The sequence below is a fragment of the Colobus angolensis genome, unplaced genomic scaffold (assembly GCF_000951035.1).
Source record: "Colobus angolensis palliatus isolate OR3802 unplaced genomic scaffold, Cang.pa_1.0 Scaffold32, whole genome shotgun sequence".
NCBI lineage: Eukaryota > Metazoa > Chordata > Mammalia > Primates > Cercopithecidae > Colobus > Colobus angolensis.
Window position 1 is genome coordinate 9,580,208 of NW_012116488.1, and position 6,093 is coordinate 9,586,300.

Here is a 6,093-nt window from a genome sequence, read left to right on the forward strand (position 1 = left end):
ATATAAAAACAGGTTTTCAAAGCTCTCTACATGCAAACTTATACAATTATCCCTTCAATTTTTATCTTCATATATATATATATATATACATGATCTACTTGTTTCTGAGTATAAATAAAACTATATGTTCTTGGCAAAAAAAATATATATATATGTATATAGTCAGAGGAGACAAAAGAAAGAAAAACAATGAAACATGCCTATAGGATTTAGAAAATAGCCTCAAAAGGACACCTCTAAGAGTTATGGCCTTAAAGAGGAAGTCAAGTAAGTGATAGTTATAGACAGTTTATTCAATGGGATAATAGCAGAGAACTTCTCAAGCCTAGAGAAAGATATCAACATCCAAGTACAAGAAGGTTACAGAACACTAAGCAGATTTTACTCAAACAACATGATATGGCTTGGGTCTGTGTTCCTGCCCAAATCTCATGTCGAATTGTAATCCCCAGCGTTGGAAGAGGGCCCTTGTGGGAGGTGATTGGCTCATGGGGCCAGATTTACCCCTTGCTGTTCTTGTAATAGTGAGTGAGTTCTCATGAGATCTGGTTGTTTATAAAAGTATGTAGCAGCTGCCCCTTCACTCTCTCTTCCTCCTTCTCAGGCCATGTAAGATATGTCTGCTTCCCCTTTGTCTTCTGCCATGATTGTGAGTTTCCTGAGGCCTCCCCAAACATGCTTCCTGTACAGCCTGTGGAACTGTGCTGTGAGTCAATGAAATCAATTTTTTTTTCTTTTTTTTTTTTTTTTGAGATAGAGTTGCGCTCTTGTTCCCCAGGCTGGAGTGCAATGGCATGATCTCAGCTCACTGCAATCTCTGTCTCCTGGGTTCAAGTGATTCTTCTGCCTCAGCCTTTTGAGTAGCTGGGATTATAGGCATGTACCACCGCACCCGGCTAATTCTGTATTTTTAGTAGAGATGGGATTTCTACATGTTGGCCAAGCTGGTCTCGAACTCCCAACCTCAGGTGATCTGCCCACCTCTGCTTCCCAAAGTGCTGGGATTATAGGCATGAGCCACCACACCCAGCCTAAACCTCTTTTCTTACCCAGTCTCAGTTAGTTCTTTATAGCAGTGCATGAATGGACTGATAGAGAAGACAATTATTATATAGGCATATAATAATCAAACTCACAAGGTACAGGATTAAAAAAGGATCCAAAAAGCAGGAAAAGAAAAGAAACAAATAACATACAATGGAGCTCTAATACATATAGCAGCAGATTTTTCAGTGGAAAACCTTACATGCCAGGAGAGAGTGGCATGTCATATTGAAAAGTACTGAAGGAAAAAAACTTTCACCTAGAATAGTATATCTGGTGAAAATCTCCTTCAAGCATGGAGGAGTAATACTTTCCCAGACAAACAAAAGCTGAAGGATTTCATCAATAGCAGACCTGTCCTACAAGAAACACTAAAAGGAGTACTTTGGTCAGAAAGAAAAAGACATTAATGAACAATAAATAATCACCTGAAGGTATAAAACTCACTGGTAACATGAAGTACGCAGAAAAACACAAAATATTACAACACTTTAACGGTGGTGTGTAAACTATCTCATTCTAAGTAGGAAGACAACAATGAACCAGTCAAAAATAATAACTACAACAACTTTTTATGACACAGTACAGTAAGATATAAATACAAACATCAAAAAGTTAAAAAATTGGGGGATAGAAGTAAGGCATAGAGTTTTTAATTAGTTTTCTTTTTGCTTGTTTCTTTACACCAATAGCCTTCCGTTGTTATCAGATTAAAATAATGGGTCATAAGACAGTATTTGCAAGCCTCATTGTAACCTAAAAAAAAAAAAAAAAAAAAAGTACAATGGATGCACAAAAAATAAAAAGCAAGAAACTAGGCTGGGTGCAGTGGCTCACGCCTGTAATCCTAGCACTTTGGGAGGCCAAGGAGGGCAGATCACAAGGTCAGGAGATCAAGACCATCCTGGCTAACACGGTGAAACCCTGTCTCTACTAAATATACAAAAAATTAGCTGGGTGTGGTGGTGGGTGCCTGTAGTCTCATCTACTCAGGAGACTGAGGCAGGAGAATGGTGTGAACCCGGGAGGTGGAGCTTGCAGTGAGCCGAGATTGCACCACTGCACTCCAGCCTGGGTGACAGAGTGAGACTCTGTCTCACAAAAAAAAGCAAGAAACTAACTAAATCATATTACCAGAGAAAATCACCATCCCTAGAGCAAGATAGGAAGGAAAGAAAGAAGAGGAAGATAAGACAATAAAACAACTAGAAAACACATAACAAAATGGCAGAAGTAAGTCCTTATCAATAATAACATTGAATGTAAGCAGACTAAATTCCCTAATCAAAAGACACAGATTGGCTGAACTGATGAAGAAAAACAAGACGCATTGATCTGTTGCCTACAAGAAACACACTTTACCTGTAAAGACACACATAGACTGAAAATAAAGGGATGGATAAAGATATTCCATGCCAATGGAAACCAAAAAAGAGCAGGAGTCGCTATACTTATATCAGACAAAACAGTTTTCAAGACAAACTATGGCCGGGCACGGTGGCTCACACCTGTAATCCCAGCACTTTGGGAGGCCGAGGCGGGTGGATCACCTGAGGTTAGGAGTTCAAGACCAGCCTGGCCAACATGGTGAAACCCTGCCTCTACTAAAAATACAAAAATTAGCCAGGCATGGCAGCAGGCACCTGTAATCCCAGTTACTCAGGAGGCTGAGGCAGGAGAGTTGCTTGAACTGGGTAGGTGGAGGTTGCAGTGAGCAGAGATCACACCACTGCACTCCAGCCTGGGCGACAGAGTGAGACTGTCTTAAAAAAAAAAAAAAAATTCAATGCAACTCATTAAAAGAGGAAAGCAATTTTGGTATCAGGCAATTCAGGACTATTTTAGCAACTTGTATAATTATTAGGGTCTCCTCTTTGCCTCAAAATACTGAATAGAAGTCCATCTTTTATGAATGTGCTGACTGAGGATGTGATAGCAGTAGATAAACACTTGACAAGCAGCCTCTGGGGTGCATAGACTGTGTCTGCTTTATCGAAGCCTGTGAGGATAGCTCCTCATCACAGTGCTTGGTCCGTAACTGGATCTAACTGGACATTTGTTAATGAATGTGTTAAATGATGATTTCCAAGGGTCTGTCTCCCAGATGAAGACATTAGCATCACTGATCAAAAGGATCATTGGGATGACCAAATTGGCCGAATCAATCTTATTAATGGTGTAGAAAAGAGTGATTAAGAAAGTTGGGGATAAAAAGAATAGATTTTGACAATGAAATTTTCATTTTATTATTTAAATGACAAGTGTAAGGTTTTGTAATAAAAAAGATATTAAGTTGATCACACTTCTCATTTTAGACTGTTATTCACTTAAATCAGCTTTATATGTGTGAGAATACATTTTCAACTTGTAAATTAAACATAAATGATCAAGAAATCATGGGTTCTAACAAAATAATAGTTACGGAATTTAGAACTGGAATAAATTTAAATCTAATCTAGCCCCTTTACTTATTGTTTGCCCAAAAGTGTAATAACTAGGCTAAAGTAATATGGTTATGGACAGAAAAAGGGCTAGAATTCCTAATTTCCTGTTGTTTCTTTAAATGTTTTATGCTCACAGTGTTTTATTGGTAAAGTGCTTTTTATAGTAGGACAGAAGTTCCTATTGTAATATTCTCTAAGACCACTAGGTGTCATCTTAGAACTGGTATTAGAGTTCACTTAGCGCTGGTCTTCCACTAATGGGAACAATGTAATGGCACTTTCAGAGGGTCTGGGGTTTTCTCCAAGTTAAATGAGGATGATAGTACCTACCTCACAGAATTTTGGGAATCGTATATGAGACTCTTGAAGATGACATGAGATACCATGAGTAAAACACTGAGAACTCATGAGCTGCCATCAGTAAAACACAGATGACATGAGATACAATGAGAAAAACACTGAGAACACTGAAGTACGCCCTCCGCAATTTTTCAGCTGGCGGAGACTCCCGTGTCGCCGCTGCCGGGGGTGGACCTCAGCCAGTGGTCCGGGCCCTGGAGCCTTCAGCAAGTGGACAAGCAGCCGCAGCACCCGCTGCATGTCACCTGCACCGGGCGGCGGTGGATGAGCCGGGCACAGTGCCGACCCCACCCAGGTGAAGAACAGACCCACCAGCATTTCGTGGGTTGTTCTTGATTCAGGGAAACTCTACACCTGGGTCTTGACAGACCCGGATGCTCCCAGCAGGAAGGATCCCCATACAGGGAATGGCATCATTTCCTGGTGGTCCACCTGAAAGGCAGTGACATCAGCAGCGGCACAGTCCTCTCCAGACTATGTGGGCTCGGGGCCCCCAGGGGGCACAGGCCGCTGAAGTGTGACGAGCCCATCCTCAGCAACCGATCCGGAGACCACTGTGGCAAATTCAAGGTGTCGTCCCTCCGTAAAAAGTAGGCGCTCGGGGTCCCGGTGGCCGGCACGTGTTACCAGGCCGAGTGGGACGACTATGTGCCCAAACTGTACCAGCAGCTGTCTGGGAAGTAGGGGGCAGCTCAGGGACCTGAACCGTCCCGGAGGCCCCCAGCTGCGTTCTCCAGGTCAGTGGTGCATGTTCTATAGCGTTCTCCTTTTCCCGCTCCCCTTTGGACAGACAAGACCCGAGCACTGAGATGGTGGCTCAGGGTGACTTCTCCCGCTGCCTGGCCTTTATCATTCTAGTCACTCACTGTGGTTTATGTTTTGATCAAATTTGAACTTCGTTTTGGGGGATACTTTGGTATTGTGATAGGGTCATCAAATTGTTAATATGAAAATAGCAACCCAGAATTTAAAGAAAAAATTTGGCAGAAATAGACCAGGTCTACAGTAATAGAGTAAAGCATCAGAGAATCTTTAAGGGAGGTTAAAAAACAAAACAAAACAAAAAGCATTGGTTGCCTCTGTCTTTGTGATCCTGAGACCAGAACTGTACACAGTGTGTTTTTATGGCACCGTCGCTAGACAACCAGAGGCTGGCACCAAGGCTTAGCCCCAACACGGGCCTCTCAGATGCCTTAATAGGCGTCAGTATCACTCTGGTTCCTTTAAAGAGCGATCCCGGAAAGAGGAGTGGGGAGAGTGGCTTTGCCGTTGTTGGGGCATGGCCTTCTAGATGCGCAGCAGTGCTAGCTGAGAGCTTATCAGGAATCCCTAGGTCTGTGTCGGTTAAATTGATTGTTCTTCATGGAGGTAAGAAAACCTGGTCTGGAGTTGCTGAATGTTGTATTAATTCTGCTGTTTGCTTATAGTTGAATAAAAATAAAAACCCTGATTGAAAATCATCATCATCATCATTTTTCAGCTGTCACTACTTATTCCTTGTCAGACCTTTCCCATCATCTATTCTGAAGAAAGGCAAGAGAAATAAAATAATTTTATAATGGACGTGTCAAAATGATGAATTTTGCTGCAACAGAAGGGACCAGGCACGGTGGCTCACTCCTGTAATCCCAACACTTTGGGAGGCCAAGGCGGGCAGATCACAAGTTCAGGAGATCTGGACCATCCTGGCTAACACGGTGAAAACCCACCTCTACTAAAAATACAAAAAATTTAAGCCTAGTGTGGTGGCATGCGCCTGTAGTCCCAGCTACTCAGGAGGCTGAGGCAGGAGAATGATTTGAACCTGGGAGGCTGAGGTTGCAGTGAGCCGAGATCGCACCACTGAACCCCAGCCTGGGCAACAGAGTGAGACTCCATCTCAAAAAAAAAGCTACAGGAATGTCTTAATGACCAGTGAGTGACCAAGGATGTCTCAAGATACATTCTACTGAATGATGGGGTTTTGGATTCCAAAGAAAAAAGCAAACCCCACAGGCTTCGGTGGCTGATGTCTCTCAGTCTGAATCTCAGCACCACGTCAGGAAATGCGCTGAAGACAACAATGTGCATAGAGAATAGCCTTGTTAGAAAGAGTAGATGAGGCCGGGCGCGGTGGCTCAAGCCTGTAATCCCAGCACTTTGGGAGCCCGAGACGGGCGGATCACGAGGTCAGGAGATCGAGACCATCCTGGCTAACACAGTGAAACCCCGTCTCTACTAAAAAAAATACAAAAAATTAGCCGGG

At 42.8% G+C, this 6,093-nt stretch overlaps 1 protein-coding gene and 1 pseudogene across 1 annotated transcript in view; one reads left to right on the forward strand and one right to left on the reverse strand.

Moving 5' to 3' along the window:
* AK7 (adenylate kinase 7) overlaps positions 1–6,093 on the reverse strand; it is a 110,658-nt gene that overhangs the window by 73,778 nt on the left and 30,787 nt on the right. The window lies entirely within an intron of this gene.
* Positions 3,873–4,532, forward strand: LOC105518531 (annotated as a pseudogene).